At 43.6% G+C, this 25,030-nt stretch overlaps 2 long non-coding RNA genes across 2 annotated transcripts in view; both read left to right on the forward strand.

Annotated features, from left to right (window-relative positions):
- Positions 1–2,911: 2,911 nt before the first annotated feature.
- LOC111767643 (uncharacterized) lies at positions 2,912–7,487 on the forward strand. Its single transcript, XR_002799455.2, has 3 exons — positions 2,912–3,116; positions 4,134–4,193; positions 4,696–7,487. It is a non-coding gene; the product is annotated as an uncharacterized lncRNA (long non-coding RNA).
- A 6,819-nt stretch (positions 7,488–14,306) lies between these two features.
- Positions 14,307–25,030, forward strand: part of LOC111767558 (uncharacterized) — a 93,490-nt gene continuing 82,766 nt past the window's right edge. Inside the window, exon 1 of the long non-coding RNA XR_002799333.2 lies at positions 14,307–14,534. This is a non-coding gene — a long non-coding RNA (uncharacterized lncRNA). The remainder of the gene's footprint in view (positions 14,535–25,030) is intronic.

Here is a 25,030-nt window from a genome sequence, read left to right on the forward strand (position 1 = left end):
CAAAGATAGCCACAGCAATATTTCTCATCCCACATGCTCCTCTTTCAATGTGATCTTCACACTTCTCCCATAACATGGCAAGGTCTATGTCCCTTAAACTGGGCATTCTTTTGTGATTGCCTTGACCATTAGCATATGGCAGATGTGATGCCATGTGAGTTCTGAGGTTGCATCGTAAAATTCCACATATTTCTCTGTCTTGCTTTCTTGGGATGCTCACTCTTGATACCCAGCCACCATGCCGTGAACATGTCAAGCACAGGTATGGAGAGATACCCTTGGAGAGGAACTGAAGTCCTGGTCCACATCCTCAGCTGAATTTCAAGCTCATAGCCAGCATCCACTTGCCAGCCCTCTTGGAAGTGGATTCTCCAGCCCCCAGCCAAGCTATTCTAACTAATGCCATGTGGAACAGAAATGACCATCCCATTATGCCCTGCCCAATTTGCAGATTCATGAGCCAAGTCAATGACCATTGTTGTTTTAAGCTACTGTGTTTTGGAGTGTGTTATGCAGGAATAGATAATCAGAACAGATGGGCAAATAAAATCCTCAGGTGATTGAAAATAAGACTCGTGAGTTATCTTACCTTCTTTTCTATTTTGTGCCACAAGTCTTCTGACGCTGGAGTTTCTTACAATGAGTGGGAATTGACTGAAAGGGACAGAGCCACATTTGGAAGCGAGTAACCACAAGGATCTTAAAAATTATAGTTCAATTAATGTATTAATCAATCAATTAACTAATTCAGCAATTATTTGAGTACCTGTTGTGGTCTAAGCTCCTGGCTAAGTGGTGGGATATGTTGGTGAATGAGCTAGACATGGTGCTCTTTCTTCATGTAGTTTAACATTCTAGTGAGAACACTAAATAAACCATCTCATAATTATTTTAAATTAAGAATTCAATCTAAGTGGTTGAAAGAACTGAAGGATACTTATTCTAGAGAAGAGCTTCCTGAAGTATCTAAGGTTTATGCCACAGTTCATTCACATGGCTTGGGCTTCCTCATAGTATGGTGGCTGGGAGGCTGCTCAGTCCACAATTTGCTCTTCTGTGGGATGCTTTTCTACTCCCCAATACATGGACGGGTTCCCAGCACCAAGATCTGCAGCGGGTGACTCTGCCCCCTGGCCAGAGTTGATTGATCCAGGGATAGGCACCTGACTCAGGCTGAGCCAATCACTTTCTTGGAACTGTGAGTAAGGCTTGTTAATGATAGTGCTGGAGGTGAAAGTTTGCTGACTCCTGATGCGGTTGGTCATCAACTTGCACTGGTCTCTCTATTCCCTGTGGCTGATATCCTCTTCCTTTTCCTTCTCTTGTCCCCTCCTCTTCCTCTTCCTCCTCCTCCTCCTCCTTCTCCTCTTTCCTCTTCCTGTTCTCTCTCTTCTCCTTCTTCTTCCTGATTAATCAGATGTCTCAGGATCTTTCAAATTAATTTCCTTTAATGCTAAAGCTTTCTAGAGTTGATTTTCATTACTTACAATCAAACCAAACCTTCACTAATACAAAGTACAAGAGGGATTACCCCTGCCCTTCAAGACTCCCAAGGGAGAGAACTATGACTAAGGAGCAGCAGCCACAGGGGGAGAAATTTCAGCTGAATACATGAAAGAACTTTCTAAGAGCCAGAGATATTCATTGATGTAGATAATGAGCTTTCCATCCATGGAGGTTTTCAAAGACTGGTCAACCACTTACATGTGATGTCCTCAAGAGGATTGAAGCATTAACTCCAGGATTGGGCTGGATAATAATAATAACAATAATGGCAGCTAACAGTTTTGTGCCCTTACTGTTTTCCAAGCACCAGGATAAGTGCTGTCTCATTGAATCCTCACAATAACCCCATGGGGACATACTATTACTCTCATCACATGGCGAGTGAGGAAGTTAGGTAACTCACGCAAGGTCATTTATCTGATGAGCCAGATTTCAAGTCAGACTGTGTGAACCTGGGAACGATGCTCTTTAGCCTTAGGTGAAACTCAAAGTCCTCAAAGCTCATATGATTTCACCTCCTTTTCCTCATTCCACATTACGGAAACGGCCCCAAAATAAAAAAGATAAAGCAAAAATCTTGGGTAGTTGGACTCTGAATAATAGAGAATACTTTATACGAAAATATTCAGGCATACCAGACACAGTAGGTTCAGAAGATGCTGAAAAAAAAAAATGGTCCTCAGAGCACAGTGAGTCCTCCACAGGTGGAGCAGCTCACTAAATATACCTGCCCGTGTTGCTGGGTGTGTGTTTTTCTTCTTTGTTCCAATTTGTACACTTACCTTAATCATTTCACTCTCTTTTTCTGGGCTAAATTAGCTTTATAATAATAATTATCATTGTTGTTTTGTTTATCTTTGAAATGCAGAGCCTGCCTCCCAGTTCTGAATGATTCATTCCGTGATGGATATTGCCGCTGACAAAGAGTGTGTTTATGTGGGGGAGACGATTTGAATTGCCAATAGTGTGTTTGATGACTATTTCCCAGAAGCAGGCATGATTAAATTCAGCAGAAGTTCCTTTTAGAAATGTGCCTTAAAAAAACCCCCAAACTCTACCTGATCATTTACCATTATTTTAAATCATAGAGCAAATTGAAGGTTCCTATTATTTCCTTAATTGAATAAGGGAGACAGAGGTGGAATGATCCTACTGAAGGCTGAACAGACTCCGAGCTCCTAATTAGAGTGTTTCCCACAGAGTTCCCTTTGCAGAGGCGACTCGGAGCCCTGCTTCTCTCCCCACCTGTTTCTGATGTGTTTCTGCATGCCTAGCAGGTTAATGCCAGGGCCAACCTGATGCATGCTTCTGTAATAGAATACTTAAGCCATTCCTGTTGTGGAGTGAACAGTCCATCTTCTGAGAATCTTCCGAGCTTTTGTTAAGCCTATTATGATGTTTCCAAGGAGATGGAGTCCAGCAGAAGGCAAAGGGTGGTTGTGTGTGGTTGGGAGCTTGTTTACAGAACTGGGTTTGGAAGCTCATTTCTTGATTATTCATCTCCAGTTCCCAGACCAGGTGATGCTTGCATTTAAGCAGGAATTGTGTGCCTGCCATGTACCATATATCTCAAACTCCCAGCTTCATGGTCCTCAAAAATGCTATTTCAGGTAAATAAAGAGAAGCGTGTTAAATTGTCCAGACTTGAGAGTTCTGCTGCCTTGACATAGCGGACACTGGCCTCTTAAACCTGGGGTGGAATTTGAGTCCCATGCAGGGGATGGTGAATATAACTGGGGGCCCCTGGCTGATCTGGCAATAACAGCTAAAGTTCATTGAGAGCTTAATTGTATGCCTGGCACTGTGTTGGGAAGGGGGAGCACAGGTTAATATCGTGCTTCTTTTGTTAACAGAGAAAGCAAAACTTGGGGGTCTCTCCATCCCTGGGCCATCAGGAATCTGCCTTAACTACAGAGAATAAAGCCGTGAATACCATAAGCCAGTAACATTTCCTGCAACCACAAGGCAGCTGTTTTTAGGAATGTGGGAAAGCTGTAGGCAAAAAATGACAAATTTCATGACACTGTGGATGTATCTTTTCTGCTTTGGCTCACTGTTGATTTCTATTAGCTAACCTAGAGCCTCTCACACAGCACAGGAGTTAGCAAACTTTCTCTGGCTCAGACATATAGCAAATACATTAGACTTTGTGGGCCATGTGGTCTCTCTTGCAACCATCCAGTTCTGCTCTTGTAGTGCAAAAGCAGTCATGGGCAATAAGGGAAACCAAGGGACATTGCTGTGTTTCAAGAAAACTTTATTTATAAAAGGAGGGTGTGGCCCGAGAACTATAGTTTGCTGACCCAGACATAGTGGATGCTTCATAAATATTTGTTGAAAAAATAAATTTAAAATAGAAAGATCAGATCAATGGAATTTAAAACACAAAACCAAGCTTTATAAAAAATATGTAACACTAAATACCTGCTTATTGTAGAAATTTTGAAAAAAATTAAAAAGTATGTTAGGAAGAAAGCAAAATTCATGACCGAAAGATAACCCCAGTTGATAGTTTGGTGTCTTTATTTCCTTTGAGTCCTTTTTCTATCAGTGTTTTTTTAAAAAACAAGGTAAACAACTAGAATTTTTGAATATTGTAATATGTGTTTGTTCTATTTTTATGGAAGGTGATGGATGAAACCAGCTTCCTTCGGACCATATCAGAAGGAGTACGTCTTCTGTCCAAGGTGATGAAAAGGTCCGCCCCAAGTCAGCCCCAGCACCTCTATTCTTTGACATCCCAAATCAGATTTCTGCCCATGACCCAAATTCTGAAAAACCTTGAAGTGCCTTTTAGATCCCAAAGGAGAATTTTCTCAGTGAGTGCTGCATTGCTTGTGTGTGGGGTAACTCATTTAACCAAAATGTGGCATTTCCTCTCTAGTTCTGGATGTTTTGGAATGCCTGGAATGCTGCTTGCCAGGGCCAGGACATTTCAAGAATGTGTTACCCTAAAGTAAACCAAGAAGGGCCAAGAAGGGCTGTGATGAATGGTCGAGCCATCAGAGTTGATAACCTGGTATGAGAGAGAGAGCCATCAGGAGTTTTTTATTTCTTTGACACGGAGAGCAATAATACTTCAGTCCTCCTCTGTTGTCTTATGCAACCATTTGCCCTCCTCACCCATCTCTTTCCACCACTTTCCTTCCCCTGCACACACATAACGAGCCCTGTATTGCTCATTTTTAGAAACCAGCAAGTGCATGGTCATCTGAAACAATTCCAAAGGATGCTGAGAAGCATCTAGTGCTCAGAAGACCTCTAAAGCTGCCGGACAAGCGATGACTACCTGTTCCCAAATTTGGGAATGGAAAATCAGCAGCCAACTTTTATATTTTAAAGCTTTTAAGTGATGGCTATTTGGCTTGGTGAGAAGGAAGGTGGCCGAATCACGTGCATGAGGAACATTTGATATGCGTCCATCTGGGTTCTTGCTATTCTTGAAGATGCCTGCACAGAATTCCACCCCCTACCCCGAACACCTCCTCTGTTCTCCTCAAAGGCCCATGATGGCCATTTACCAAATATATTGTACCGTGTCCCCTTTGAGTGGCTGGATGCTCAATATGGAAGACGTCCTTCCACACTAGGAGAGATGAGCACAGTGGGAAAAAGGGGAAGGGGTGATGGGCCCATCCTGTGCCTGGTACTTTCTGTTCACGCTTTGATTTATTCCACCCAACAATGCTGTTCATACGTGGAGTATCTATATTTTACAGACAGGGATAGACTCTTTTTGTTGATGAGGACCACATTTCCCCCTCTTTCATCTGCCCCTTTTAAAGCACTTAAAACAGTGCCTGGTACAAAGTAAGTGCGATATACTTGTTAGCTACTATTATTCTTGTTGCTGCAGTTGTTTCTTTGCTCAGCCGGGCTGTGGGAGCAGCAGAGTGATGATGAGCATCTGCTTGGGCCTGGGACAGACTTACATTTGAGTCTCAGCTCTGTCTTTTGCAAGTTGAGTTCTTTGGGCATGTTATTTTCTGATTCTTAGTTTCTTTACCTGAGAAGTGGGATGATGATAGAATTTCTATCATGGAGCTGTTGTGAGTGTGGCCATGGGAGTGTGGAATAACTGGTAGGTCATTCTACAAGATCCTGGGCTGGCATGGAGACCTTTCACCAGCCAGAGGTGTTTGCCAGCTAGCTCTGCCAACTGTGGAAAACGTCTGGTCCATCATCCTTGACATAAATGTCCATGGAGTGTCTACAGTGTCCCTGCTTGTGTTCTAGGCACTGGGGAAGAAATTGAGAACTTACATCCCCATTAGGAAGAGAGTAACAATAAACAAGCAAGAAAGCAAATAGATAATTTTAGATAGATATGAGCATTATGAAGAAAATAAAACACAATGATATGATTGTGATAGGAGGCAGGCAGAGGAGGGCATCATTGACAGGGTAACCAGGAAAGAGATCTATGAGCGATGTCATTTGAGCTGAGGGTGATGAGAAGCAGCCAACCGAGGAAAGGTTCGGGACATGAGGACAGACGGAACAGCAGGTGCCGATCTTAAAGGATTTTCTGGCCAAAATTCCAATTAACTTCTGATCCACACATTTCCTCTCTAAAGAATAACAACCTATTAATTCTGGGTTGCCTAACAGCACAACACTATGCATCAGGTCGGTCTAGGGACACCCAAGATCTAACCAAGGACTTGGGAGCAAATCCAACTTGAGGACAAACAGAATGGTGACCTTCACGATGACTGTTTGGGAGTGTTGTTTGGCTTGCTGCTCAATTTTGGAAAATCTCTAAGCCCTTGATGGGCTTCTATTGAAAACCAGAGCCTCGTGTCTCCCCCGGAAACAGTCCCAGACCTGTATGAGCACAGATAGGTCTGGGGGCTGCTGGCTTCCTGCAGGCGAGATGAAAGATCTGTTAAATCCTTCTGCAGGCTCAACCCGGGGAGGGTCCAAGCCCCTGGGCCTGGTGTGGTGTGGTTAGTCATCCAGGAATAGATGACAGAGGCATTTATTCACTTGATAAGCATTTGTTGAGCACCCACTATGTGTTAGGCGATCTTCTGGGTAATGAGAATGGAAAGATGAATAAGACATATTGTCTGTTCTCCAGGAGCTCGTTGTCTTATGTGGAATTGAGTCGTGGCTTTGTAGCTACTGACTGTTTGCTTTTGGCTACACTGCTTCTTGTCTCTGGGCCTTATTTTTCACATCTACAAATTGGCAGGACTTAACCCAGTGACTGGTGGGGTCTTTCCAGTACTGCAGGATCCCAAGTTTAGCAAGGGAAGCCAAAACAGGGCTGCGTGACCGGAGCAAGAAGATAATGCTAATGGAGAAAGGCAAGTCCTTCAGGAATGGGATTCAGCAGAATCTTATGTTGTTTATGCACCTGCCTGTGTGTTGAAATAGGTTTGATTTCTTAATTAAGAAAAAAGCCTTCGGTAATGCTGCCTGAGATGAATTCTAGGGTATTTATTATTTTCTTTTAAAAAAGACATATCCTTAGAACTAGTGACTACAAAACTCATGAGTCAGTTTCTAGTCAAGTTTAAGATGGATGGGGCCGGCCCGTGGTTAAGTTAGTGGTTAAGTTCGTGCACTCTGCTTCAGTGGCCCGGGTTTGCAGGTTCAGATCCCAGGCATGGATGTACACACCACCATCAAGCCATGCTGTGGTGGTGTCCCACATACAAAATAGAGGAAGACTGACACCATGTAAGCTCGGGGACAATCTTCCTCAAGCTAAAAAAAGAGGGAGTTTGGCAACACATGCTAGCTCAGGGCCAATCTTCCTCACTCCAAAAAACAAAAATTTCAGACGATATTTGGAAACATGGTTTTTAAGTAAATGGAAAGAAAAGTGGTGATCCTTAGGAACCAGTGTGGATCCACCAATTCCTGAAAAAGCTATTCACTAATTCAGTCAACAAAGATTTATTTTTTTGAGCATGTTTTATGTATATGTTCTGGGTACCATTTTAGGCAGTGAATAAAACAGTTAAAACTTTTTTTCTTCTCTCATGGTATTCATATTCTAGAGGGGACAGGAAAGTATAAGATAATACCAAGATAAAGAAGTAAAACTATATAGTGTGCAAGATGACAATAATTCATAGGGAGAAAAATAGAGCAGGGAAGGGAATGGGGTGCTGTGGTTTCTTATTTTTATTTTTGTCAAGGGGCATCATGTGGGAATGAGGGGTGACTGCTTAATGATTATGGAGTCTCCTTTTGGGAGGATGACAATGTTTTGGAACAAAGTAGAAGTGATGGTTGTACGACACTGTGAATATACTAAATGCCAATGAACTGTACAAATAAAATGGGTAATTTTATGTTATGTGAATTTTGCCTTGATAATCATAAAAGGGTCATTAGGGAAGCACTCTTTGAAAAAGTGACATTTGATAAGGAACTGAAAAGTGAAGGAGTGAGTCTTTTTTTTTTTAAGATTCCATATATAAGTGAGATCATATTTTTGTTGGAAATATCTGGTGATCCACATCTGATGGGTTACCCATGTCTCAGGACCAGTGTTACCTGGCCAGGGCTATTTCCACCTGGCTCCACTGTCATGGTCAAGATTGAGATAATCCCTAAGGGGAAGGAGGTGGTGGACTGCCAGACAGAGACTCAGAGGGGTCTTCCAGGTAGAAGCTGAGAAATCTGAGAGGAAGTAATCACCGGAAGGAACGATTTAAATTGTTGCATCCAAGTGGACTAAAATTTACTTTTTTGTGTTGTTTTACCTAGAAGGCAAGGCCTCATGAGAAAGACCACATCAGTCATAAAATTAACTGCATTTTATCTGCTTACCTGAGGGGTAATGTGTGTGAACCTGAGACCCCAAATTTGCTGTATGTTCATTTTTTCAGAGTGGCTGGGGAGCAATGAGAGTCCTCAGCTCTTACAAGGTTCTCTAGCAGGTATACGATCTCAAAAAATTAAGAATCTCCAAGCTACCAACAAGTGCAAATAAAATTTTTTGCTTGTCATAAATGGCAATAGGCATGTTGGGACTATGACAATCAAAGTTGGCTCCTTCGAGAGTTGTAGGGAGAAGACTGGAGGGAAAAGATTCAAGAAGTAATTGAAAATTACTTAATCTTCATCTACCACTGATAGAGATGTTTCTTTTGGAAGGATTTATACTCACTGAACTTCTGGAATGTACCAACATGCTGTACTGTTTGAGCCAGGACCACTGCCAGCAAGTTAAGGTGCATAGGAACCGTCTAGTATGAGGGTGTTTTTACTCTACTATACTATTGTGGAACGTATTAACTCACGGGGCAATAACAAATCATCCTGTACTCTAAATGTGAACTGTAAAAAAATCTTTGCACAAAGACCCATATGCAGGTATATTGATATAACATGGTTTGTAATGGGAAAATATTAAATACAATCTCTTTGACCATCAGTAGAAGACTGCTGAAAAAATTATGGTTCATCCAAATAGTGAAATAATAATACATATAATAATAAAACAGAAATTAAAAGGATGAAACAGGTCCATGCAAACTGAAACAAAATAATCTTTAGGATAGAGCATGAAGAACTCTGTAGATAGTGTGCTTCCGTTAGTGTAAAAACGAGTCTATACATCTATATTTATATCTATATCTATATTTGTATCTGCATCTATATCTATACCTATATCTACACCTATACCTGTCTAAAACCATGTTTTATATCTGTTTTGTTTACTTTTCTATAAATAGAATATTTCTGGCAGACTTTATTGGAATCTAATACCCTTTGTTACCTTGACGGGGAAGAAGTGGGGGTTGGGGTGGGCGGGAAGTCAGAAACAAGAGGAAAATTACTCTTCATTTGAAATCAGTTCATTCTATTTGATTTAAAAATAAATAACGATTTGCTTATATGACTTAAATTTTTTTTAAATTAGAAACTATTGGATCAAAACATGTATTTTCCTGATTGGAAATAAAAGCCAGCCACACGCAAACATATAGCACCTGTGGCTGGAAGTTAAAGCTAATTTGCCAGGCAAAATCTAGTTTTCACTAAAGCGCAGATTAAAAGTTTTAATCTTCTTTTCTAAGCCTCCAGATCAAAACAGCGACCCCAAATGGTTCAGTCTAAATTCAGTTATTCTGGACTGAACCAAAATGGCGGGGAGGGGTCCCAGGGGAGGGGGAGGGGCTAGTCTTCTGATTCCTCTGCCAGGTTAATTGGGCAGTGGGCCATTTTCCCATGGTGTAGACCAAAGCTTGCTGAGAAAGCTTGAAGTAGCCTGGAGGATGTGAAAGGTGGGGAAAGGGAGCAGCATTTATTACTTTTTAGGTCTTGGGAACTTTACAAAGGTATTTTCCTTAGTTCTTACAACACCCCATTTTGCGTGTGAGGAAACTGAGGCTCAAAGAGGTAAAGGAATTTGCTCAAGGTCCTCCAGCTAGTGAGCGGGAGAGCTGGGATGTAAGCCTGGGTCTGTATGGCGCATTCATCTTATGATCTTTTCATTCCACCATGTTTTGCAGGTTGAGGTTTGTCTAGGGTAGAAGGGATGAGAACAGCTTCCAGGCAGAATGAGAAACCACAAGATAAATGAGACCCATCATCCTAGAGCATCGTTTGCTCCTGATGAAAAGTAATAAAAAAAAAATCAGGCTTCTATTAAAGTAAAGACAGATGTAACATAAGTCATATGCAAAAGTCACATGAGTTTTAAAGATGAAATGGAACATGTCAGAGGAATTCTTTGCTTGTTTAAAAATCGTTTCCCCACAACCTCTAAGCATTTGTTTTTTGTGGGCAAAAAGCGTCAGAGCACCACATAGTACCATGTTCTGAAAATCGGTGGAGTGTATTTGGCAACATGTCCATTCTTCCAAATGGTACTGTGGATCATTAGTCCACCTTGAGAGCAGTCTAGGAAAGCCAGGGGTGTTGGCATGGGGACACACCTGAGTGGTTTAGGTATAGAAGTCAAGGGGGCAGGGAGGGTGGGACAGCGCTTTCTATGTGCAAATATGCCATGTGAATTCCTGGGTAGAGCTTCTGTAAAGGCATATATTTTATCCAACCTGGAAACCTGGAGGGGGCTCCTTTTAGAATCAGACAGTACCTGGAAGCAATGTGGTGAAGATAAGACAGAGAAGCAAGCCATGAGCTGTAACCAGGCCACCGCTCCTAAGCCCAGTACCATGGCAGACACTGCTAATCCATCACAGCACCCTTTCTCCACTGATCATGGACTCAGTCTCACAGTTTCTCTCAGCGTAATCTCTCAGATCTCTACTCTTGGGCAGATGGAATTGGCATTGCAATGAAACCTATATGCCATGCAAAAATTAAATGAGGTGGCTAGAGCACAACTTTAGGAGCAGACTCTCTAGGTATGAATCCTGGCTTTCACGCTTAGTAGCTGGGGGCCATGGTCAATGTATTGAGCCTCTAGGAACCTCAGTTTTCTGCTGTATAAAATAAGGATAAAAATAGAACCTAGTTCACAAAGCCCTAGACCCATTTCTGACACAATAAGCACTCTCTGCATGTTTATATCATTGGCATAATTTAGTAAGGCAGCTCGATGTTACAGATAAAGAGACTGAGGTTCAGGAAGATTGGCTAACTTGCCCAAGTCCTTCAGGTAGGAAGCAGAGTAGCTGAGGAATTGAATTCAGGTCTGTGGGCATCACTGCTACACTCTCTACCCTGTGTGATCGTCTGCATCATGAATTCCCTCCCACTGTGGTCAGTTTTCTTTGCATTTCCAGTCATCTGTGTGTGTTGGGCTGACATGTAGAAGGTGGGACAAGCTGCACTGCCAGGAAAGCCAGAATGTGAGGTTGGATGAGGGGTGTGTTGTGAGAGGGGGAGGTTGAGGGAAGACTGGGGAGCTGTGGGCCTGGCCTTTGATGAAAGAAGGGGGTTGCTTCTTACTCTTATGGGGGGTGGCAGGAAGCAGATGAGGCAGAGGTCTGTGCTGTGCTTCATATGGGGTGTGTTGGGAGGGAAGGGAGGCTTGGGAACCCAGTTCCATAATCTTCCAGACCTTGCCCATGGATAACAGATAAGTCATTAGCCCACCATGCAACTGGAACTTCCAAAATAAACTCCTTTCCTTCCCACCGCATCTGGCAAGGGTCTCTGTGTCTCTGCAGTAGGTTGTAACACTGCCCAGATGCTCCTCTCATCCAGCAGTGGAGCCTGTCTACCCTCTGAATCAGGGATGTCTGTGCAATTTGTTTTGACCAGTAGAAAGTGGTATAAGTGACAGACCCAGTGCTGAGCCTCCTTGCAGCTTCCTTGTGATGTTTTTAGAAACCCCCACCATGTGAACAAGCCCGGGATAGCATAATGGATGAGGAGAGACATATGGTCAGAGACCCCTGCTGCCCCTCCTACAGCCTGTCAACTACCAGCCACGTGGGCGAAGCCATCCCCAGGCAACCCCAAGCAATCATCAGCTGATCGCAGACACACACAGGAACCTCACTCAAGATCAGCTGAGCCAGCCCAGGCCAGAAGAACCTCCCAGCTGAGCCCAGCCCAAATTGCTGGTCCCCAGAATGGTGAAAATAAAGGATTGCCTCGAACCACTAAATTTTGGGGTGATTTGTTATGCAGCAATGGATAACCAATACACTGAACATGTAGGGATGGGTGGCAAAGCTCAATGAGTCAAGACAGCCAGGAGATCCAGGGCCTAGTTTTGAAAATTGTGATTTTGCATCTCTGACGTTGTCAAGATTTTTCTGGATAAGGAGCACTTTTATTTTAGACTCCTATCATCTCTCATCATTGATTCTTCAAATATGGGAGACTTTAGATGCAGGAAAATCCTGGACCCAAGCCTCTTCCAGCATGGCAGGAAAGGGAGCAGGGTGGATGGTTTGGCTCAGCTCAGTGTTTTCAATCTATGATTGGCTGCTTATAAGAGGTGACAGAGCTGGGGCAAGGACCTGGAGTTCTGGAACCCACCTCCATGCTGACTTTAATCAGACCAGCTCTACTTTTGTTTATATATACATTCACTTAAAAAATACATTTCTGTGTACTCACTTTGTTCCAGTCAAATACTTTTTAGGAACTCTGATTGCAGACCCTTAAATGATGCTCCTGTTTGATCATTGACAGAAAGATTTGTCTGCTTTAAAAGAGTTTGAAATCCTCTGCCTTGTACACTATTTTCTCAGTGTCCTTTTCAGAAGGTGGAAGCATTTTCCTGGAAAGGTAATTTTGGCTGTAAAGTCAGGGCCATATCTGCACGTCTGCCAGGATGTGCCGGAGGAAGGGTGACGGCTGGCTTTCTTGAGGTCTGGGTGGGTGGGGGAGTGGAGGACAGAGATTTGAGGGGTCTGACTGGCTTATACGGTCACTCTGGGGCTCCCTCCTCAAGCGCCCTCCTGGGTGGCGGGGGGAGTCCTGAGCCCCGGCTCCTGGGCACCCCTCAGCTGCCTCCTGGCACTGCTCCTCCTTCCCCTCCTCCCACACACCCAGAGCATTCCTGCTGCCAGTGGCTTCAGCCAGAGCTGAGCAGGCTTCCCTGCCAGCAGGCAGTTTGACTGCTTCATTTTTCCTTCTGCTCCCTCACATTCTTCTGAATTCTCTCCAAGGCCTGGGGCTCAGCAGCCTGGCCAGAGAAGGAAACATCCATCTCCTGCCCCTTTCACTTTCTCTTCTCTCGTCCTTTTAGTGATGGATGGTCTGTTTTCTCCCCTGTTATTTCTTGGGCACTTTCACACACATGAGGCAGACGCTGGAGTAGGGCTCAGGAGATGGGGTTCGGGAGACCAGCTCTCTGGGCCTCTGTTTCCTCAACTGGGAAGAGAGGGAGTTGGCCCCAGTCTCCCCAAATCAGTCATCTGGAGGCCCCTGCATTGTTTGGCCACAAACATCCCATCTAGATGGACTCCGCCCAAGATCTAGCCTGAGGTCTGCTCTCTGCTTGTTAAAAAGGAGATCAGCAAGTGTTAGCCAGGTGTTAAAGACAGACCAACACGAAGCAGAGACTGTGTTTTCCATAATAAGAAGAATTGCAGAGAACCGAAAGGGAGACGAGCTCCCCATTTTGTGAATCTGTTTTAACGCCCTGTTTGTGTCCCACCTAAAATAATTACCGTCGTAGGGACCCAAGGGGAAACTGGAATAGAGACCCTATAAGACCTGTTTAAGCTCTAAACTTCTGTAATTACCTAACGTCTGCGCTCCATACTTCTTCTAAATCATTTAAATCCCCTTTATCTTCTTGGCGCTGTGTCCATCCCAGGCAGATGCCACTGCAAGTGCTACATGAACTTGGGAGTTGGTTGTTGGAGGGTTCTAAAGGTTCCACATGAAATTTCTCTTCCCCCTCCTGTCGACCTTTGCTCATCTGACTTCTATCTGGTCCTGAGTACATGCGCGTCAAAATACTAGCACATTTATGTTATACGAAAAGGATTTCTTGAGATGAATCGCTCCTAGACCCTGCAGCGAATATGCAGAAGATGTCCATTAGCATCACAGCAATACTTGTTGGGTACTTACTTTGAAAGCAGCACTGCTCTTGATGCTGGGGAAAGAGCTTGGGGAGGGGCAAACGGTTTCTGCCCTCACGGAGCCAATGGGGAGGCAGACCTTAAGAAAATGAATCAGTTCTGGGGCAGTTGGCAGAATAATGGCCCCTAAAGATGTCCATGTCCCAATCATCAGAACCTGTGTTTATGTTACGTTACATGACAGTTGGGAATTATGGTAGCAGATGGAATGAAGGTGGCTAACCACTGACCTTGAAACAGGAGATTGTCCTGGATTATGCAAATGAGGCCAATGTCATCATAAAGACCCTTAAATGAGGCAAAGGGAGGCAGAAATTCAGAATCAGAGAGACAGCACAATGAGAAATACTCGACCCTCGACCGGCCACTACTGACTTTGAAGATGAAGGGGAATCATGGGCTGGGGAGCGCAGGCAGCTTCTAAAAGCTGGAAAGCAAGAAAAGGGAATCTCCTCCAGAGGCCCTGGAAAGGAACACAGCCTTGCTGACACCTTGGTCTTAGCCCATTTGGACACATTTTGGACTTCTGACCTCCAGGACTGTAAGGTAATAAATTTGTGTTGTTTAAGCCACTAAGTTTGCGGCACTAAGTTTAAGCCACTAAGTTTGCGGTTTCTTACAGCAGCCACAGGAAACTCAGGCAGATCATGGCTCTTCCTTCTCCAATTCAGTTTTCTCTTTTTCTGCTTGTAAGAGCAGTGTCCTGGGGTCTTTAGAAGTCCCCTCCATTCCTGGGGAGAGACTGGTGGACGGGTCACTAAAGGAAACAGGAAGCAAACCTTGCCGTGGCTTCTAAAAATCAAAAGAAGCCCAAAGCCCCCCAAACCAAAAATGGATGCGATCTTAAGTGGCACTTGAATCTCATTTTCTTTCTCAGCGCCTCAGGCTCCCCCACTTAAGAGTCTTGCCATATGGCAGTGTTTTTCTGGGCTCCTGTGATGCACACAGCCGTTTGACAAAAGCCATCCCACTGAGGATGCAGGAGGCTGGGGTGTGCTTCGAGCTCTGACTGAAAAGGTCTGGAACTATAGCATCCATAGCTTTGCCTGGTGCCTGCAGCTTGCGGAGCGGCGTGGAACTGCTGAGTGACCCGTGGGACTGGCCATGGCACGGTACCAGCTGAAAAGGAAGAGCTGAAATTCCTTTAAAAATGTTTAGATGTCCCTCCTGCTTTTGCTTATTTGTAAAGTAACATTTTAGTGCATTTTTATTGTGACGTATAATACACATTCAGAAAAGTCAAAATAACCAGACATGCACAGCTTAATGAAATACCACACAGCAAACGTGTGTGAAGCCATGACCCTGGCTAATGAAACAGAACATGTCTGGTATCCAGAAGCCCCCTCGTGCTCCTTCCCAACAGCCACTCCCCCCTTCCTTCCCAGACATGACCACTATTCTGCCCTCTTACGTCTTTTTTTTAAAAATTTCAAAAGTAACATTGTGAAAATTCAGACAATATCAAAGCTAAAGAAGAACGATTGATTACATATAAGCATTTCTTATTAGTAATTCCTCTCTATATTAAAATTGTTATGAAATAGTCCAAGCATAATAGTGTATTTAATAATACAAGGGACGCTGGTACCCACCACAGTGTTTAAGAAATAAATTATAATCAATAAGATTGAATCTTCATCTGTTCCTTGTCTTGATCCATCCCTTCTTTTCCAAGTTTGGTATTTATTAACTCTACGCATTTTGTGATATTTTTGCTCTCTCTGTGTACCTAAATAATATATTTGTACCTAAATATATTGTACCTAAATAATATATTTGTGTACCTAAATAACATATCATCTGGTTTTGCATATTTTCACACCATATCATCCTGTGCATATTCTGTTTTGCTCAACACTATTTGAGATTCACCCAGGTTGATACGTGGAGTTCTTGCTCATCCATTTTAAAACGTCCTCAGCCTTTTGGATCTAAGAAGAAAGATTACAAGCTCTCTCCCATCTCTGCCCTTTTCCCAGTCACTGTCGTCAGAGGTAAAGGTGGATAGGGGTTAGGCACACATGACACCCAGCTTTCTCCATGCATGCATGCCCGTATGCACATACGCACATACATATGGAGTTTTAAAAAGTTAATTAGAAAAAATTGGATCCTTAGAGCAGATGTGAGTCCAAGCTCTGCATGTGAATGCCAGCTCCATCACTTAGCAGCTCTGTGGCAAGTTATTTCATCTCTCCACGTCCCATTTTACTCATCTATAAACTGTAATAATAAAAACACTACGTCAAAGTGTTGGTGAGTGGATCCAGTGAGATGATATATATAAAGTGCTTAACTTAGTTTTCGGCCTGTAGCAACTGTTCAACAAATGTCAGCTACTATTGTTGCACGTTGTTCTGTAAAGTGCTTTTTCCATTTAATAATTTATCATGCAGTCTTTCCATGTCTAAATACAGGAATATCTTATAATGGGACAACACACATACACATGCATGCACACATGTACACATATGTATGCACATGCATATGCACACACATGCGCGCAATACCTATTTACAAGCCAGACCATTCGTGATCAGTTTCCACCTATTTTATGGGTCACTATGTGCACCCCCACTTTTCCATCCTATAACCAGAGGGCTGGGCAGGTTGGAATATTCATCATATACTTCCAGAATTCTTAGCCAGGGATGACAATCTCAGTTCCTGCAGGTCTGTGGGCAGAATATAAAGGATTACTTTAGTTGGAAAGGAAATTTTTTTTTCGCTAAACTCTCACTGATTTTTAGCATTTCTTCCATTATGAAGGTAGGCAACAAACCACGGTGGAATTAACAATTCCTGTGACTTTGTCATCATTGGAAATCACAGATATTTTCATATCTCTTTACAATTGTTACAGAATCCTCAAGTATCCTTTAGGCTCATCACTTCTTTGAAATTGTAGTAGTTGTTAGACCCACTGCTCGATTTTTTTCCTAATGTGCTAATAAAGAATAATGTGTATTGCGTATGTATTGCTATATCACTAGTTTGTTTTACTGTTTCTGTAAGTACATTTCAATGTAACTAGTTTCCTTTGTAATCCAATGCATTCTATTTTATTCACTTCAAAATTGTTATCCTGAGAAAGAGTCCACAGTCTTCATCAAATTGCCAAAGTGATCCACACCACTAAGGAGATTAAGAACCCCTTGGCAGTAAAGGGGAGTCTGGAGCCAAGAGGAAAAGTCTTGCCTTTGTTATTTACTTCTTATGTCACCTTAGGCAATTCCGTTCACTTCTCAGGACCTCAATTTCCTCGTCTGTAAAATGAGGGCTTTGCACTTCCTAGACGTTGTCTTAAGACCTTTTCCAGTTTAGGGAGACATGCTCTGTTTTCTAACTGACCAAATTTTGTAGCTGTAGTTAATATTTGCCATACTTTTTGACTGCTCAGAATCTGAAGTCCTTATGTTTGGGAGAATCTTCCAAATGGTGAGGCATGGATTGCCTCCTTGCATAGAAGCTAAAAATGGTGGGCACCTGCTTTCCTAGTGCCCCTGGCAGCTGGGGCACAGACCCATCAAACGAACCATCAGATCATCTGCCAGTCAAATGTACCTGCCCTAGACTTTGAATCAGAAACAGGTAAAGAAGGAGGACCATGCCGGAATTTACTCTGGCAAGGAGGAGCAGCCACTTCCTCATCCTAGAGGCACCGGTAACTGCAGATCTAGTGGCTGCGTTGGTGTCCAGCATTGGCAGTGCTGGGCATACAAGCTGTGATGTCTTCACTCCCCGTCGAACATTCTCTGAGCTACCCAACATCTTTTAAATGAAACCTCTTCCTTCTTAAAAGAACCAGAGGCTTTCTTTTGCTTGTTATATGAATCTTGGGCTTATGGGGTATCAGAAGGCATAAACCCCATAGTTTTGGGAATCCATCTCTGAGATTTCAGACTCTGAGTTTCTCTCTCCTTTTCAAAAGTACCATTCAGTATGGGTGCATTTCCATAGCAAGCGAATAGTGGAGAATCATAATGGCAAGACCCACAGTGTAGTACCCATTTTCCAAAATGGCATCCGATGGTCCCCACCTCCTGGTATTCACACCCTTGGGTAATACTCTCCCACATTGTACCAGGGTTGGTCTGTGTGACCAGGAGCAAATAGCAGAAGCAATGGGACGTCGTTTCTGATATTAGGTTATAAAAGTTGTGGCTTCCGTCTTGGATGCTCTCACTCTCACTCTCTCGGATCACTCACTCAAAGGGGAGCCAGCTGCCCTTTTATGAGCAACCCTATGGAACAGCCCATGTAACGAAAAACTGAAGACTGTGGCCAAAATCCAGTGAAAAACTGAGGGCTGCCAACAAACGTGAGTGAGCTTGGAAGTGGATTTTCTACCTCATTCGAGTCTTGAGACAACTGCAGCCTGGCTCACAGTTTGACTCACACCTCATGAGAGATCTTAAGCCAGAACTGCCCATCTAAGCTTCTCTTAAATCCCTTACCCTTAGAATAAGTGTGACATAACAGATGTTTGAGATTTAAGGTGTTAATTTTTTTTGTGGGGAGAGAGGGATAATTTGTTACATAGTAATAGATAACTAAGACACAGGTTAAATAAAATATTCTTGCTAGTTCGTATGTGTAGCTCAGTAGATAGAAAGCATGATACAAGGATAGTTGGAGGCAACATGGCAAGTGTTTCCTCTGTTAGGCAGACAGTAGAATATATATCATGCAAGTGGATAATAGCCATTAGATATAAAGAGTTCCTACAAATCAATATGCTAAAGATCTACTATCCAACAGAAAAAAGGGTGTGTGATCTTGGATAAGCCACTTAATCAGTTTCCTCATTTGTTAAATTGAGATAAGCAAGTGCCTCTTTCACAGAGTTGTTGGAGTCGTGCTTGGCACAGAGTAAGTACTGTGTAAGTGTTTGTTACATAAAACAAATAGGCAATTTCCATAAAGAAATACTGCATGATGTCACTTATATGTGGAATCTAAAATAGTCAAACTCGGAAGTAGAGTTACCTGGGGTGGGGTGAGGAGGTGAGGGAAATGGGAAATGTTGGTTAAAGGGTACAAAGTTTCAGTTACATAGGATGAATAAGTTCTGGAGATCTAACGTCACAGCATGGTGATGATAGTTAACAATACTGTAGTGTATACTTGAAATTTGCAAAAAGGATAGATCTTAAATTAAATGTTCTTAATACACACACACACACACACACACACAATGGTAACTACATAGAGGTAGTGGATATGTTAATTAGCTCAATTATGATATGTGTATACACAATGTGTATATATGTCAAAATATCAAGTTGTACATTTTAAATATGGACAATTTTATATATAAAAGATAGCTCAATGAAGCTGTTAAAAAAAGATTAAATTGTTCTGTTGTAAATAAAAAAGCCAAAAATATTCAAAAAATAGCTATAAAATAGCCAATAAGTTTATGAAAAGATGCTCCATCTCAGGAATGATCAGAGAAATACTGTGTCCAACCATTTGTGCCTAGGACAGTGTCTGGCACATCATAGGTGCTCAATAAATGTTCGTTGAATGACTAAGACTTCAAGGATGTGAGGGAGAGCATCCACAGGGTGTACAAGTGGTGAAAGAGATTCCAGGCAGAGGGAAGGGCAAGGCAAATACCACAAGGAAGGAATATGCCTGGCTTGTCTGAGGATAGTTGGGAATGCTGTGTGGCTGGGGTGGAATGAGCGAGGGAGAGAGTCAAAGATAAGCCTGGGGATGTGAGCTGACTTGTCAGTCATTTAAGGATTTTGGCTTCTACTCTGGGGAGAATGAAGTGCCAGTGGAGGGCTTTGAGCAGAGGAGGGACGTCATCTGACTTGCTCTGTCTGTTAAGCTGCACATCAACTAAAGCGACAAAGGGAAGAGTCAGGCCAGGTGGTTAGCAGTGGAGATGGTGACAAGTGGTCAGATTTTAGATATGTTTTTGCAGGTAGAACCAGGGCTGGCTTCATGGGCATGTGACCTGCGATGTCACACAGGGTCCCTTGCCCAGAAAGACCCCATGCCTGGTTTTATGTTCCGCTGTCGCCATCTTGAAATTCTTAAGAACCTTCGGACAGGGGCCCTGCATTTCCATTTTGCACGGTACCCAGTCCTGGATAGAATGGACAGGATTTGTTGACAGATTGGATGTTGGGTACAAGAAAGAGAGAGAACGAGAGAGAGAGGTGTTAGAGATAACGCCAAGGCTTTTGGCCTCAGCAATTGATGCTGGAGTTGCCTTGTGTGAGGTGAGGAAAAATGCAGGACTAAGGAAATGAGGGGCTTTCAGAGAGAGGGACTTTTCTAGAACCTGGGGTCGCTTGGGAACTATACTGGGGCCCTCTTTGGGGAGAATTTTGTCCCCTCAGGTTTCCAGCAGGGAGATGTCGCCATCCCAGTCTGACTCTGGCATAACAGCAGCAGCCACAACAGCTGTGTCCTCCTTGGGGACAATGGTCTGACCTCAGAGGGACCGCGCATGCAAACTGACTTATTTTTAGAATTTCCCATTTCTCCTCAACAGCAACTGGAATGTCTGGATGAAAAATTCTGCGGCTGGAAGTGAAGGGCTGAATAAAAACCTTTAATTAAGAGTTAAAGACTTTAATCTGCCTCTAACTTGGTTTTCTTCCTAAATCCTACAATTTTCAAAAGAAAGAGAAATCCAGAGAACACAAAATGCCATCCAACACAAAGCCACGAAGATGTTGAGCCAAAACAATTGTGGTCTCTTTGGCGATGAAACGCTCTACTCTTCAGATCGTTGCAGAGAAAACGTGTTTCTTCTCCCCATCTGAACCGCGAGTTTTTCTCCAAGCTTGCCAGTTTTGCCGAGTCAGCACGAACATAGTCCTTCTCTCTCTCCACCAACACTCCCACGGGCTGCTCCCTCATCCACTTCTATCCTCCTCTGCCCCCTTCCTCCCGGGTGTCCCGGATGACCGTCTGACTAAAATGAGGCTTCACTTCTTTTTTCGGCCAGTGAAAAACAAAGAGGAAAAAAAAAAAAAAAAGCGCGCGCACACTTCTTTTTTAAAGATGCAAATTTCCTACAATTTTTTGCAAGGAGGCGGGCCCTCCTGACAGGAAGGAAGAGGGTTGCGCTGGAGACGCCCGAAGCCCGCCGTGATTGAAAGGGAGAAAAAGCCCTTGAGTTTCTCAGATGTAAATAATTTAAGGTTTGGAAGTGCTCACCTTTGGATCCATTGGAGCTTTGGGGAACTTGTGCAGTGGGGGAAAAAAATTGCTGAGACAAGCGGGAGTGAAGCGAGCTGACTGGCCTGGACTGGATTCAGCCGGGGGAGCAGCTGAGGAGCGCTTGGGGAGGAAACCAGCCAATGGAGGGGAGGATTGGGGCCCCCCAGGCACACAGAGCTGCCTGTGGATGGGGACATCCTCTCTCACGTGAGCTGAAAATTCTCCTTGCTACAAAAAGGATTGCAGAGGTAGATAACTTCTACCATGCTAAAAGATAAGGAAAAAAATATAGTAATAAGCAATATTAATATAGTTCTTACTACATAGTAGGTAACCTAGGTTGGTAGTTGGCAAATGTTTTCTGTAAAGGGCCAGACAGTAGATATTTCAGGCCTTGTGCCCATATGGTCTCTGTAGGAACTGCAACCACTCCACTGCTCCTGGAGTGTAAAAATAACCAGAGACAGGATGTAAATGGATGGGCGTGGCTGAGTTCCAATAAAACTTTATTTACGGACCCGGAAATTCGAATTTAAATTTTTTTTGTGTCATAGAATCTTCTTCTTTTGATTTTTTTCAACTCTTTAAAAATATAGAAACTATTCTTAGCTTTCTGGTGGTGCAAAAACAGGTGGCAGGCTGTATCTGGCCCTTGGGTGATGGTTCGCTGACCCCTGTTCTAGATACTTTGTATACCTTAATTCTTTTACTCTTTCCAACCCTGTAAGAGTCAGTTTGACAGATGAATAAGCACAGAGAGGAAAAGGAATTGCCAATGGTTGCTGTTATGGGTTGAATTGTGTCCGTCCCCGCCCCCACCCCCCCCCACCCCCTCCTCCCGCCAAATTCATACATTGAAGTCCTAAAATCGAGTACTTCAGAACGTGACTTTCTTTGGAAATAGAGTTGTTGTGGATATAATTAGTTAAGATGAGGTCATTAGGGTGGGTCCTAATCCAATATGCTGATGTCCTTATAAAAAGGGGAAATTTGGACCCAGAGATGCATGCTGGGGAAACTGCATGTGGCGGAGATCAGAGTGAAGCAACAATCAGCTGAGGAATGCCAAAGACTGCCAGGTATCACTAGAAATTAGGCAAGACATGGAACAGATTTGTCCCTCACAGCCCCCAGAATGAACCAGCTCAGCCATCACATCTTCATTTTGCAACTTTAGAACAGTGAGACATTAAATGTCTGTTGTTTATAATCCACCCAGTCTGCGGTACTTTGTTATGGCCGCCCCAGCAAACTAATACAGTTGCACAGCCAATATGTGGCATGAGTGGGGTTTGAAGACAGCATGACTTCAGAGGCTGGGTGCTTAAGCACTGAGCTATTCACTCTGTCTATAACTTTATAATAAAAATTAAATAAAGTGTGGCTTTAGAGCCTGACAGAACCGGGTCCGACTCTTGACTACAATTTCTATATGCTGTGTGACCTTGGGCAAGTTACCCCATCTCTCTGCGCCTTGCTTTCCTTGTCTGTAAAGTGGGCGTTACAAGATACCCATTTCATAAGGCTTTGTGAGGATGAGTATGATGTATAAGTAAAAGATGATCTCCATACAAATGATGAAAAAGCACATGGCATACAGTGGGTGCTCAATGGCTGCTGGTTGTTTTTGTTCCTTGCTGACACGTTCTCAGACTGTTTTATGACAACTTTTCCAGTCTCACAAGTTGCCATTTTGCGACTATTCTCCAGGCAGGCTCTTAGAGCCTCTCCTCTACCTTGCCCTTCCTGTCCCCAGCACAGCACGGTGGGCTCGACACTCTGGCCTTATATATATGAGGACACTAGTCACATTGGATTAGGACCCACCCTAATGACCTCATCTTAACTAATTATATCGCTTGGCTCTTCGGTTCTTGATGATATTGTTGGAGGAGGTCATCCAGAGGATGGCACCGCCACTTGACCCTGAGCTGGCGGCTCCTCATCCCCTCCCCTGTCCTTGGGATGTGTGTCCCACACACTGTTCCCATAGCCAGAGCCTTGAGAGAGCAACGTGTTGTTGAGCGCCTCTGGACAGAACATGTGACTGAACCCCCTTAAGCCCTCTCTGGAAAGTTCTAAGATCCTGGCAGGCAGGCACGGAGATCCACTCGTCTTGCGGTACCCCAGACAAGCCTCGTAGGCGAGTTCCCTTGCTGGTTACACCTGCCACCTCCCAATCTGGAGCGCTCTGCCTCTTCCTTTGGTCTCTCCTTGCCCTCTGGGTACGGGACCAGGTTCTTATTTCACCTGGGAACCTCCCTGTTCCCAACCAACAGATACCCCTGGGGCCATGTCCAGTAGAAGATTCTCAGCTGCTCACACGTAAGGCACAATGAAAACTTCTCACTGATGTGGTCTGCTCTGTTCATTGCTTAGGGTTTGTCATCCAGAGAGGAGGTGAGGGGACTCCAGTGGAGAACTTTAGAGACCCTCCTTCTGGTTGTGTGTAGGGAGGCCCCAGAGAGAGAGAGAGAAGATGACTCTTTGAAGAATTGGATGAGCGAACGCTTTGGTTGCAGAGAGAACTCTTGGCTGTTCCATAAAAGCTCTTTCAGGAGAGAGCACTCTCTTCCATGCCTTGTCTGTTGTTTATGGTCAAATCAGGGTTCTCGAATATTCCAGTTTCCACTGAGGTTCTAATTTGGATTCTTGGGACTAGATAGAAATCCATTCGTTTGGGTTAAGACAAAGTTCTATCCCCCATCCCCAATCACTAATTCCTGGCTGCAATTCTATCAATGAAGTCTTTTCCAACTGGACAACCAGCAGAGAGCAGGGCATTGGCAGGACCACGCCTGGGACCCAGGAGGGCGAGCTTGGATAGGGGCCCAGAGTGTGGACAGAGGAAACTGCTAATGGAATTACGGCCATATGCATCGGCAGCAGGAAGAACCTTGGTACCTAATGGCGGGAATGTGCCAGAGAAAAGGAAGAGAGATGCATAGAGGAAGAAAAACAAACAGCAACAAACTTGGCAGAGGCCAGATAGACCCTGGTTCAAATCCCACTTAATGGCGGTGTGATCTTGAGGAAGTTACTTAACCTCTCTGAGCCTTAGTGTTCTAATCTTTAAAATGGAATTAGTAATAGCTACCTCATAGAATTGTCAGGGTTAAACAAGAACATGGGAGTAACAGAACAGCCTTTCAGGGTTGTAGAGCTTAGCATGACATCGGGTTTAAAGCAGAGGCTCAGTAAATAGGAATGAGGAATGTGGTTGGTACTCTGCCCAGATCCACTTGGGTCACATTTCTGCGTGACCTCTGGCTTTGGTTTGCTTCACTTTGGCAATTCACTCCTCCAGCTCCCTTTTGGAGGACCACTCTTGGGTTATTGGAGGTTGGGAATGTACATCCCTGTAGGGTTTGGTATTAGTATAATGCCTGCTTCAAGAATAAGTTGAAGTCTTTCTTTCTGTCCTATTTTCTGGAAAAGTCTGTGTAAAGCAGTACGTAGAAGAATATGGTCTATCTTGGGGAACGTTCCATGTGCGCTTGGAGAAAGAGGTGTATTCTGCTGTTGGATGAAGTGTTTTATAAACGTCGGTTAGGTCAGCTTGGTTGATAGGATTGTCTGAATCTTCTATATCTCTGCTTGTTTTCTTCCTACTTGTTCCATCAAGCAGCGCCAAGAGAGGAGGGCTTCCGTCTCTACCTGTGTTTGTGAATTTATCTATTTCTCCTTTCAGTTTTATCAGGTTTTCCTTCATAGGTTTTGAAACTCTTTTTAATGTGTATACACATTTGCGATTGTTGTGTCTTATTGGTAAATGGATCCCTTTATTATTCTAGAACTGTTATACGCCCCGCCCCTGAGGGTTGAGGATACCTTTTTTCACCCTTGCTCCTGCT

This window comes from Equus caballus, chromosome 13, assembly GCF_041296265.1.
Source record: "Equus caballus isolate H_3958 breed thoroughbred chromosome 13, TB-T2T, whole genome shotgun sequence".
Taxonomy (NCBI): domain Eukaryota; kingdom Metazoa; phylum Chordata; class Mammalia; order Perissodactyla; family Equidae; genus Equus; species Equus caballus.